General features: G+C 39.6%; 1 protein-coding gene across 4 annotated transcripts in view; it reads left to right on the forward strand.

The window, feature by feature from the left end:
• The first annotated feature begins 203 nt into the window (after positions 1 to 203).
• The window catches only part of gulp1a (GULP PTB domain containing engulfment adaptor 1a), a 65,640-nt gene continuing 53,188 nt past the window's right edge, over positions 204 to 12,655 (forward strand). For 2 of the 4 annotated variants that reach the window (XM_041056573.1, XM_041056575.1), the window contains exon 1: positions 215 to 377. The gene's annotated coding sequence lies outside the window, so the exon portion shown is untranslated. Of the gene's footprint in view, positions 378 to 12,655 lie in introns of all 4 variants that reach the window. The other 2 variants (XM_041056578.1, XM_041056576.1) reach the window with 2 other exon arrangements.

A 12,655-nucleotide genomic window follows, 5' to 3' on the forward strand; every position in this document is an offset into this window, starting at 1 on the left:
AAAAGGCCCTCTTCATAACATTCTTGAGAAAGACATGAATGTAGTATTTCTTTTTTTTTTTTTTTTTCCGTTAATGAACATGGACCATTGTCGTGAAAGGGTAGCCTCCTCTCATGTGGTCCCTGCCTCCCCCGGTCCTTTCCGGTCGCGTCTCTCCCCTCCTTTTCCATGTATTATTCAAGTTGCGACCAAAGAGCTGAGCCGGTGGAGACTGAGAGCTCGTTGACGTCAGCAAACTTATCCAGCAGCTGTAGAGGCGAGCGGAGGAGGAGAGGGAATGAGACTGCTGGATGTGGAGCTCGGACTGTGGAGCTCTGAGGACCGTGGGCTTTTTTTTCTTCTACGGGACTGTTAGGACTTCTTCTTCTTCCTTCAGAGTAAGTAAAACTGTCTCCGTCCCCCCCCCCCCTAGACATACACTCACCTCCCTGTGTTTGAGAACTGAGATTCCTGTACTGCTGCTTGGAGTTAGCTGTCGAGTTTCTCGGCTGCAGGCAACAATCTTTTGTTTATTGGTGCACACTTTCGCTTGTGTGATTGTGCTGTCTGCCGACAGAAGTCGAAGTTGACACAAGTTGCTGTGGACTGCTTATGGCTCTCCTATTGTAGGGGAATGTGCTACATTTGTGTTTCCGAATTAAATTCACTCCTGACCTAACGGGAAACTTTGTTGCGCAAGTCCGTGCAAGGTGGACTGAGCTAACGTCGAGCTTTTCCGTCTTTTTCTTGCTCTGAAATCCTTTACCGTTTACTGGTCGGCACTTTGAAGTAAATAATATGAATATTGACCCCTGTATTAATGACGTTTGAGTATTTTGTGGAGGAAAAGAAAAAAACTGGTGCTGTCACTTGCATTAGCGGTGGCGTTAGACGTGTTTGGTGCCTTCGTAGTTAATGATGGAGGTGCACATTGTAAGAAATCTCTACTTATTACTGTTTCTAAATATAAACGGGAGAGCACGACTCCGGTTAAGCTGCTCTACTTCAAACGCATCTGCTTTGTTCTGTAACCAGACGTGAAACATCTTCTGAGGGACTATTTTAGACTTTAGCTCGTCATGTGTGTGTCTGTGTGTATGTAGCTTAAGACTTGGCGTGCTGAGAGCATCGCTTGTTTTATTTTATTTATTTTTATGTTTTATTTCCTCAGGCAGGAGAGGCACATGGAGACTTGTGACACTTAACCTTCAAAATGAACAGAAATCTATTAAATGGCATTTACCTTTCATCTTCACCTGCCAGATACCCTGCCCACCGGAGAGCAGAGGTTGCAGCTTTGTGAGCTGTCTGCCGTTGTGCTTTGCGCGGTATTAATAACTTAAATAAATGATGCACCCAGTACTTTGAGGATGGATAAGCATCTGTCAGAGTAGGTGGCCACTTCTGGTTTCTGTTTCATGGTTCTCATTTCACGGCTGAGGAGTCACCGCGTTCTGCAGTTGTGAAATAGAGGTTCTGGGAAAACCTGTTGGAGTCAGCAATAACCATTGTTTCACAAATGTACATCTTCAGTCTCCAGTCTGCCTCTGAACAGGTTGATGGTGTAACATCCATTGAACAAGCTGTGGATTTTTTTTTTTTCAGCCACTGGTGGCAGTAATTGAATAGCTGCTCTCCGAGTGGCTCCTATTGTGTGCTGTGAAAATCAGCATGAATTAGCCTGTAGGCTTCAAAAAATTGCAATTCAAGAGAGCAGTTTTCAGGTTCCTAGTAGTCCTCCGGTGCTAAAACAAAGTGGTCATGGAGATTTGATTTTAAGAAGGGTTACATGAAGGTCATACACATTAAATGATAAAGTCTTATTCAGCTTAAATAGTCTGGGCACCCAGTGTGTTGCCACCCTTCGTTTTAGTGAGTTGGCTGAGCTTTTGTTCAGCACAAAGAATTAAACGGTGTGGTTAAAATATATCAGTGGTGTGATATTGTCTTTTGTAAACAAGCCTGCTGCCACTTGTGTTCAGATGCCAAAAATTCAAGTGCATTTAAGATATAAGGTACTTTCTAATTCACAGAAGAGCCAAACAGTGCCCAAATCCAAACACAGGGAACTACTCACGATGTTGCAAAGCTGTGAATGCACAAATGTCCGTACTTAATATTTATTTGGGAATATAATAAACATGAAAAATACAGATGAAGACAGCAGATGAAAATTTATATATTTAAGTCTCAGATCCCTCTAGTGTCAAATGATTGTTAACCCTTGGTTGTTTTTCCTCATGTTTTTTCTCTCACTTCATTTTCAGACTTTTGGCAAGACATGTCTTAACTTGGCATGAAATATATATAGTTATTTTCAGACTAAATCTGGATACTCATGATATTTTATGAAAAAGAATTGTCCACAATTCGAAATTATTTAGATTTTATTTTGTCTTATGTCAACAACAACAACAAGTGTTTTCAACACTATTGGACATAAGACAATGTCTGCATATGGATATTTTGATGGGACATTCTGTGCCCTCTCTGTGCTCTATAGTTTGTATCACTCCTATTGTTTTTTTTTTTTCTTATTTTGGACTGCATAATGCTGTATGCATTGTCAGCCTTTTTTTTTTTTAGTTTCTGTTTTGATCAAACATGGTCATAGTGCGTGTTTATATTGTTATTTTGAACATACAGTATGCTGATGATGCTTAAGAAAATATTTAAACTGCTTATTATGATGCAAGATTTGAAGTTGTATGGGGTATATGTTATATTATTTCTAAACAGATTCATGCAGTTTTTACTTAGTGCACATCAGAGCTGGAACTGCCAAGAGTTAGACAGTAAGAGGTGATTTCAGTGGTACGGAGATGACTAATGTGTTCATACTTGACCACGTTATGACCCTTAGAAGACGGAAGTTGTGGGTTGTGATGCAGATACCATGCCACAGATTCAGAGGGTTAAATTCTTAACTCTGAACTCCAGCAACCATGTAGGCAGACACTGGCTTTAAGTTACGTGCAGCAGAATTTCAGCGAAGAAATTGGTTGGTGGCAGTGGGGGGCACAATCAGCAATCAGTCACCCGCTAGGGCGAACCAGACTTACCCTGACGTGTCTTGTTATCAGTGTAGGTACTATATGACAGTTGAAACTGTGTGACATAGTGCCTCTGCTTGTTTTTACATCAGGCCTAATAAGCCTAATATTTAGAGGAGAAATGATTAGTTTAAATATAATCTGCATTTATGCTATTTTTGTAATTGATCATTTCTTTCTGCTTCTAAATTTGAGGATTTGCTGCTTCTCTTTCATCAGTCATCGCTGTAAACTGAAAATGTTTGGATTTAAGACATGACCTTTCCCTATTTCTAATGATTATTTACCTCATGAAAAAAATTATAGGCCGAATAAACAACATCGAAAAACAGTTAGCCCGAGTAGTATCCCTACTGATATCAAAAATGTAATTTTCTTCTGACACTAGCTGTGGCACTCGCTATTTCAGGCAGGGCTCGGTGCCTCCACTGTAAATGCTAAAAGAATCCCTGTGTGGCTCGCACACACCTGAATGACAAATATGTTTCTTCAAGGCAATGGAGACAAATGTGACTGTTATTATTTGCCACTATGTTTGGTCTGCAAGGTGAACAAGACATTATGAAGTGTTTTTTGTTGACGTGGAAGGTCACATTATTCGCATGTTTTGCTTGAAATAGCCTAATGAAAGTATCTCTTCTGCCTGTTTAGTTTTTGGAATAACAGTTTGTGGTTTAACAAGCTGCCAATTCATGAGACTAGTCAGTATGTGATACACTGACTCCTTCCTCTTCCCTGACAGTATATATGTAAGATACTTGGTTCTTGTGGAATATAGTGATTTTGTTCACAGTATGATGTTCATATATTGATTTATCACATCTGAGTAATGACCACATCTTGGCACATTAAGTAGGTAGTTAAGAAAATCAGCATTATTCCTACTGTAATGTTGACAGCACTCATGTTTACCACTCGGCGCCTTTCCTTCAGGAGGTTCAGTAGACACTTCATCTATCAGTGTGCGATCACACAGTGACTGATAACATCATTACTATCGGCCCTTGCTGTCCATTCCTCACTGTCACCAAAAAACTCTATTACGACAAGTTCATCTTTCCACCCAGAACCGTTTGTTGTCACGCCGCTGGAAAGCTGAAGTGACTTCAGCCTCATGCACAGTCGGAAACATTAAACAGCTTCTTATCCACTATGACTATTGCAGCTGCTACCTCTGGAAGCAAAATTGAGCAGGAAGATAACAGTGCATCTTATTACTGATTCATTTTTTTTTTCTCAATATCTCTGTGTCAAAACAAAATCCTACTTATTGTCTTAAACCGCACCAGTGAGTTGCCTCAGTCAAGATAATTGATATTTTTGTCTTTGTGGGTTAGGTTGTTGACACTCACAAATGTCAGAGCCTTCGGTCTCACCATCTCTGAGATTGAATTAATCTTCTCAGCAGTTATTATACATCTCAATTAATCATGGGCTTTTACAAATGAGACAGCTGAGGGAGCCTTGGGTTTGTGCATGCTACTGCCTGTTCCACACTCGTGTCCTGGTTTTTTTTTTGTCCATCTTTTTTTTTTCCTTGGATGAGACTGGTATTGTTTTGTTAAATAGAGGCTCCTTTTCAGTGCTAATGAATCTTTTTTGTTGTTGATATGATGTGTCACTCTGGAAATATATCAAGACCCACAGAAATGGAAGAAAAAAATTAATATATCTGAAGTCCCAGGCACTAAAAAAAGGTGTATTTTACATTCAGTGCTTTGATGTTTGAGCTGAAAATAACACTTTTGTGCCACTTTCTGCAGCATAAATCATTTTAAAAGACCCACATACAGCAGCCAACCAAAAAGGTAGTGATACAGTGTATGAAGGTGGCAAAAGTATATGAATCATTACTGGACAGTTGTTTTAATTCTGTTTCAATCAAACGTGAGATATATAAACACTATTGTTTATTGACCTCACATTAAGTTTGAATTCTTATGATGCAGGTATTATTGATAATGTAACAAAGAGAAATACCACACTAGACCTAAAACAGTTATTAGGGATAGTAGTAATCAGCAGGGATCAAATTTATTCTCTCTTGATACTGATACCTGGACTTAGGCTATCTGCCAATGTGAAATACCAATCTGATACCAGTTTTCTCTTTTTGCCAAATTAGAACTCTTCATACCTTTAATAAACTGAGTATCTTTGTGTTTTGGACCATGAGTTTTTCTGTAAAACTGTGAAAGAGATTAGATTTTCCAAATGATGGACCAAATGAAGCCACATGTTTACAGCCAAGTGCGTTCCAAAACAGTCTGTAGGCAGTACAGTTTTTTGAGATGTGTCTGTCACTGACTTGGGCAGCCACTTCAGAATGGACCAATCCATATCTTAGTATTGGACATCATTGTATAAGACAAAGTGCAGCCCTCGAATGGCTCCACCAAAGGTAGCTACAATGCTTATGTAGGTTTTCCTGGATCCAGACCACTGCCTGTAAACTCAATAAAAGGTGTGTAGAGGTTGATGTAATAGAATCATGTCTAATAACTGAAAGGGGTACTACATAAAACATACCTGAAAATGTAGACAGAATTAAAAAACAGCCTGTACTAGGGACATTTTCTGGGCTGGATAGAGTGTTTACAACAGCTGGACATTCCCCCTTTAAAAAGCCAAATGAGTCAAGGGTAAATAAATCTGCCAGATAAGTGAATGAAACGAGGTGCTGGTCCTAATGAAAACTTTCAGCATGATAAATGAACCATCTTATTGGCCTCGCTCCTTGGATACCACATTACAGACCAGAGTGGAAATGACTTTTCTGGAAAATGCTTCCCACAGTTGTTCCTTTAGGTGCCTAAACACGATCAGCATTTAGTGCCTCAGTCTGTGTCAGTCTGACAACTAGGTGTGCAATCCTTCTCCCTAGGTTGTGATATATTTTTGGTCTTATGATTTGATGAAGTTTAAAACAGACAGGGTGAGTGTATTGATTTCTTCACAGTGCCTGCTTACACAGTACACAGTAAAGCTTCAGTCTCATTGGTGGTGCTTTGAAAGGTCAGCTGCAAATACAGTCAAAGTTGAACTGTGCTGGGGGGGGCAAACTGAACTATCAAGGTTAGTGCTGACATCAAGGTAGGCAGCTGAAATATGCCACAGAAAAACAATAGCTCAGTCAGTGCAGATCTGGCTTGCCTTTGATAATGTGTCCAAGCCTTCACGTATGTGTGATAAACGACATCATCCGTGTGTAATGTGGGGTGACTCATTTGTTTCCATTGCTTTTAATAAAGCTGCTAATAACAAACACTGAGTTTTTGAAATAATACTCAATCAGATTGGTCCTCTAATCTCAGACTCATGCACAGTTATGTTCATTTTCCAGTTTGAATGTTGATCTATTATGCTTATTTAGCACATTGTCTCTTGTAACCTTAAAGCACCAATATTTTTAAGTAATGAATGGGTCTACACAGTCATTTCATTCAAACATGGCTTCTGTGTAAGCTTGGCTTGTTGCCAAACCTCTGGGATTTTACTGTAAATCCCAACGATGTAGTAGGGCTTTCATGAACTGTGCTCAGTGACACAAGTAATCACTTCCTATAGACTTTTTGTTGTTCTCTGCCAGTGGAGGAGAACATGCTGGTGAACAGAGTCATTCTGAGGCCTTTGTCAGCTCTGTCTTGTTGCTTGAGTCATGTCAGAACCCATAAACACCCGGGTTGGGATGTACATGTTACATACAAAATTGAGCAAAATTTCATTAAATTATTTTAATCTAGGAGTAATATATAAGCTATTTTTTAATCAATAATTTCTTAAAAAATGTGAAAACCAAAGATAAATACCATCATTTCTTTGTCACAGGCCGAGGTGGTAAAATTTTATGTTTATAGTTATAGATGATGATGGTATTTCAACTTGATAAATTACAAGAAATTAATGATTGATTACAATTAATTGATACAACTAATGATTTTTTCCATTTTATAAATGTTTTTCTTAATCAATTGTGTTTTTTAAAAAATGTCCACTACCAGTTCTTGTTCCTTCTGTTTGAAAAATTCTGATTGTTGACTTGATTAATTGACACATCTTTTCAGTCCTAAACATTTCAGCTCCAAAAACAGTATTTGTTTGTGTTTATTTTAATATTTTAATATGTTAATGTATAATCTCCAGCCCTTTAAATGTCGTTTGCTAAGACAGACAAAAAAAGGTGCGTGAAGACAGGAGACACTTTTGTGTTCATAACCATCTGTTTCCCATTAACTGTCTGTGGAATAGGTCGGATTGATCTTGTAAGTAAATCACAGCTGAGACAAGGGAAGCTGGTGACGGAGGAAAATGAGCAGACGAGCACTTGAGGCGCAGGCTCCCATCAGCCTCATGACATTATTGCTTTCAGAATGTGGCTTTAGACTTTCTCTGATTTGTGGCAAATCACAGCCACTGATTTGATTTAATGTGGTGTGCTACGTCTATGGCTCTGCGAGCAGTGCTGCATCCTCTCTCTCTCTCTCTCTCTCTCTCTCTCTCTCTCTCTCTCTCTCTCTCTCTCTGATACTTTCTTGCCTTGCTTGTCTGAATCTGGTGTACAGCATTTATAGCATTTAGAGCCAAAATGCATGGAAAAACTGAAATTAGTCACAGAGATTCAGATGCTGAACTATTTCCTTTTAAGAATGCGTGTCAGAGTTAACCTATGACACATGCGTGTGTGTGTGATATTGAAAGCTGGGTCACAGATGAATGTCAGTGAGGATTGCTTGTCACAGTTTGGGCATGGATAAAGTTATACATTTTGATTAATGAAAGTCTCTCAGCAATGTAATTTTCTGATGAATGTACTTCTGCCTTTGTAAGTGATAAGCTAATGGAATGAGAAACATGGCTTCTCACAATTAGCGCTCATAGCTATCAAAATTTGATAGTGATGGTAACTATAAATAGGCACATCAGACATGTGGACTGAATGCTAAATCAGTTTGCAGGTCTGACATTTTGCTTTGTTCCTCACACCTTTGTCCTTATAACGACAGCAAACTCGTGGACATAGTTACTGGATACGACCTTTAATTTGCTGTGGAAATCAAAGCTGATAAACTGTGCTTTATCTCCCGGATGGTGGTCGAAAATATTTCCACATCCACAGGGTGGTGCATATTGTTCGCTTAGGAGTAAATTTGTGTTTCTACATGCCTGTGCATGATCATGACCCTGTGGCAGCTTATTTGACTCATGGCTTATCCTTACTGTAGTGCAGAATAAGTTATCCACTCAGACATGAAAGCCTCACTTTACTCTTTCACGTTGCTCAAACACTCAATGAAAAGAAATCACTGCTAAAATATAATGCACTTTCAAGTAAGTTGGTAAATTCAATTAAGACTGAACGGCTGCACAAAACATCTGAAGGCCAACTATGAGACATCGACTGAGAAGTGAAGATAACTTAGCATTCCAATGTTCTCAGCATGAATATGGATGTAGGCAGAGTGATACACAGGGCTGGCTCCTCCATCAGAAGACTAAGGCTTACACTGTAACATTAAGATAGCACATGTGGACAGGTTACCAGTCTCCCATTCACTTGACTGTCATGGGCATATACAGTATGTTCACTTTTAAGTAAGATACGGTTTTAGAAACTGTGTGACCATTACATGGTCTGTCCATCAACTCTGACAAGTTTATATTTCAACTGTAAAACAACCCTATCACTAAATATCTTGGCAGCAAAATTTAAGTATAACCATGCAAACAAATACAAGAGATCCTTATCCAAATTGTTTCTTTACATATTTATCGTAGCAATGGAACATCTCCTAATATGTTATCAGTAACGATTTGTTCAAATATCTTTGTCAGTATTTCAAATCCTAGAAAATCAGCCTCAAAGATCCAGTATCAGTTGGTCTGTATTGAAAAGAAATGAAGGCACAGGCATATTTCTGGAAGACTTACACCTTTGTGCGGGTACAATGGTGTCAGGGCAGCTTTTTATCACAGGAGTTAGTGATCAACTGCAAACGCCTGGTTAATGTAAGTAATCTACATCAAAATACAGTATGTGTACATCAGTGGACCAATGTTGCATTGGAATAGGAATGCAAAAGAAGATGCAGCCACAGTGAGCCACAGGTTCACGATGAGATGCATGTGACAAACACATAATGCATTTTGTGAAAATATTACACAGTGACATTTCTGTTTTATGGAGGATAACTTGGGCAAATGGCCTCATTATCCCAACCACACAGAAATTTGGCACAACAGGCGCCTCCATGTACTGGCCTGTATCTCTTGTCTGTTCACATTTGTGAAAGGCACTATGCACTGCCCATAAAGGCTTTGGATATCTGCATTTCATCACACCATCACAGATTCTTTTCGGCATTTATGTGGCTGGCAAATGGCATTTAGAGCTGATGGCTTTGAGCAAATCAGACAGGGAGACAGACTAACACTGTCTCCACTGGTGTTCCAATTTGGCTGAGGCTTTCTAACGCATGTCATCTTGATCCAACACCTCCAACGAAATCCGTGGCACTCGCCTTTCCAAGGTGTCCTCGGTTAATTCGAGAAGTCATCCTGTTGTGAGCAGAAACAGACCGCTTTTTATGGCTCTTTTATTTCTTGATGAGTACCATTAATTTCAAGGGGCAGGCCTCAGTGCTTTGCAGCTGGCATTTTTTTATCTGGATGGGACAACATGACTGCATTATCCTCCTTCTGGTAATGAATTGGCAGGAGTTATGTGTGTTTTATTGGTATTGTTTAACACTTTAGTAGGGAGGCTGATTTCTCTGTTCATTCTCTGAGTAGACTGCATATCTCATCCTCGCAGGCCTGAATGGATATTTATGTGTGGTAGATGTTTTGCCAGGGCTGCAGTCTGGAGTAAATACTTATACTTCTCAGGTACATTATTTATTTTCTCCTACACTATCAGCCTGGAAGCTTCCTCTATAAAAATCATTCACATTAAAGCTAATTAGATTTATTTGGGCTCATTACAGTTCCACCTCCCTGTGGAAACACAGTCAGGATTTCAGTGTTGTTCTATTACTGTTTGTGCTCCAAGTTTACTAAAACGCCAGCCTTCTTTATCACTCTGACATATAGTTGGCTGGATCATTTAAGTCACTTTCCAACATTATTGTAGCTAAAAAAAAAAAAAAAAAGTGATGACACCACAAAGATGCAAATAATAATTTTACGGTATCAGAACTATATAAGGTTTTCCCTTGGGTGCAATGAAATAACCAGTTCTCTGAACAAAACAAAACAAAAACAGAACTCATTGTGTGTTGGAGTATACTTTTCCTCTTCAGTCCTGTCAATTGCACATATTTTGTAAACACAATTAGAAGAACTCCAAGCTCGCACTTTGTTACTGCAACAGTTTAGAGCCGGTCAACTCTGATGAAGGGACAGTAGACTGAGACCTAAATGTTTTTATCACAACATGTGCCATGTTGTGTAATTCCAAACCTACTAGTTCCACATTTTCCATTATGTGTACTTCTCTGGTAAATGATGAACACCTCAGTAACATGTAGAGAAGCAGAAGTGATGGCACACACTGACACAGTTCTGTGAAATGTGTGCTCAACCCTTCCATATAAAGAGGGCCTTAGCTGCTATTTCACTGGTGGTGAAGTGTGATTAGAGTGGTGGAGTCAGGAGTCTGGGAGGCTACTGATCAGTTCTATTCCAAGAAGAGCAAGGAGACAGTGAGTCAGAAGAGGAAGTATCAGAAGAGGACAGCGTGAAGGAAAACCCTGATCACTATTCCTCAGATGACGATGATTCAAGTGAAGAGGACTCTGAGGAAGAGCAGCAGGCAGCAAGGGAGACATTTATGTCCAAGGATGACAAAATCTGTTAGTCTTCAGTAGCGTATCAGTCTACAGACAGGATGGCAGCAGAAAATGTTATCCAGATGACTCCAGGACCTGCAAGACAGGCTACTTCCCATGCATCTGACATTCTGACATTTGTCAACTTTCCAACTCTTCTTCCTTCCAGACAATGAAAAAATTGCCATTGAAATGACAAACGAGGAGGGGTTACAACGGTGTGGCAAGGAATGTGATGTTATATGGAGGGAGGTGAACTCCACCTTGAGAGAAAGCAATAGGTGCTGGAGGAGGGTCTTTTTGGGGGAGCTTGGAAACATCCTTTTGTTCCCTCTCATGCAAAGACAAGGCCACCTTCATCACACACCAGCCACAACAGCACGTTTAAGGGCAGTGCAGCAGTCTGAATCTGGCCCTGATCAATCTGCAGTCGCACAGTCAGTTGACACAAGGGGACAAGAGAGAAGGAGAGGCAACTTCTACAAAACAACAGAAAGGACTGTAAAACAAGCACAACCTGCTGCAAGTGTGGAAAACCCATATGCAAGGTCTGCACATTCAGTGTTTCATGCTCATGCAAAGACTGTTTTTTTTTTTGCAATTTGCGGTACAATCATATGGAGTTTTGTTCACGTTTACCTGACTCACGTAGGCCCAAAGCTCACCCCCCTTTTCTGCTCTGTTTTGGCCTTCACCGAGGGGACTATCTGGGTTTTTAGCTGCTAAATTATTAATTGTATTGACAGGCTAGTTGCTAACTGTGTGACTGCTGTTAGTATACAATGGGTTTTTACAGCTGCCTTGTGCTTTTCTAAGCCCTGTAGAGCTGAGGGGAAGTGTATTGCAGAGTTGATTGATAGTCCTGTGTGGGTTTTACCATTACAGTCATTAGAGCCATTGTTAATAGAAAATTATTGATTTTCAGACACTTAAGAGAAGGTTGTGTTCTGGACATTTCTGATGTTCTACATTTGTAAACTTCCACATTGTATTTTATAGCCGTGAACTTCAAACTCAACAATACAACAGCATATTGTTATATATAAGTACAACCAAAAACAATATGGCAATGATGGTAACAGTGCAGTCCCTGTAACAGAATAAACCAGCATGATCTCTCATTGCCATTAGTGGCAATTTAATTCTAATCACAAAGGCAGTTAAAATAATTGCATAATTTAATAATAATGAAAAGAAAACTATCCATATTTAAAATGTCATTTTTGATTGATATTGGAAATGGTTTCCTCAAGCACAAAATAATGCAAATAATCCTGATAAGCATTTTTATTTATCGAACAAACTAATATGGGATTTGTTCAGAGAAACAAAATGACTAATACAACAACTACACTGTCACATCAATCAGTTTTAGTCTGTTTTTGTTTTTTTTTTTTGTTTTTTTTTTTTTGGAATATTGGACAGTTTAATTTTTATGGCAGGATGTGTCAGTAATGCAGACCTATTTGAATTCCCCTCAGATCACCAAAACAATGCACCCTGTGAAATTTTCTGAGCCGGCTGAAATGGAGATTCCTTTCAGTCTCCTGGTAGTTGTTGCTTTGCTTTATCCGGCTCACCGGTGTGGTTGGTGGTTGCTTGGAAAGCTTGTCAGGCAGGAAGGCCAAAAATGAGGCCAGTGAGGAAATCTGGTGTGTAATTGCAGCACTAGCAGCAGGCCAGGTTAGCTCTTTGTGCACGAGCTGAGATACAGACCTAGAGGGTGGCTCCTCAGAGTCTGTTGATGCAGGCTTGGTTGGATATTGTAGAGTCGCTGTGGCCCACTGCCACGGAGAC

The sequence above is a fragment of the Toxotes jaculatrix genome, chromosome 15 (genome assembly GCF_017976425.1).
Source record: "Toxotes jaculatrix isolate fToxJac2 chromosome 15, fToxJac2.pri, whole genome shotgun sequence".
Taxonomy (NCBI): Eukaryota; Metazoa; Chordata; class Actinopteri; family Toxotidae; genus Toxotes; species Toxotes jaculatrix.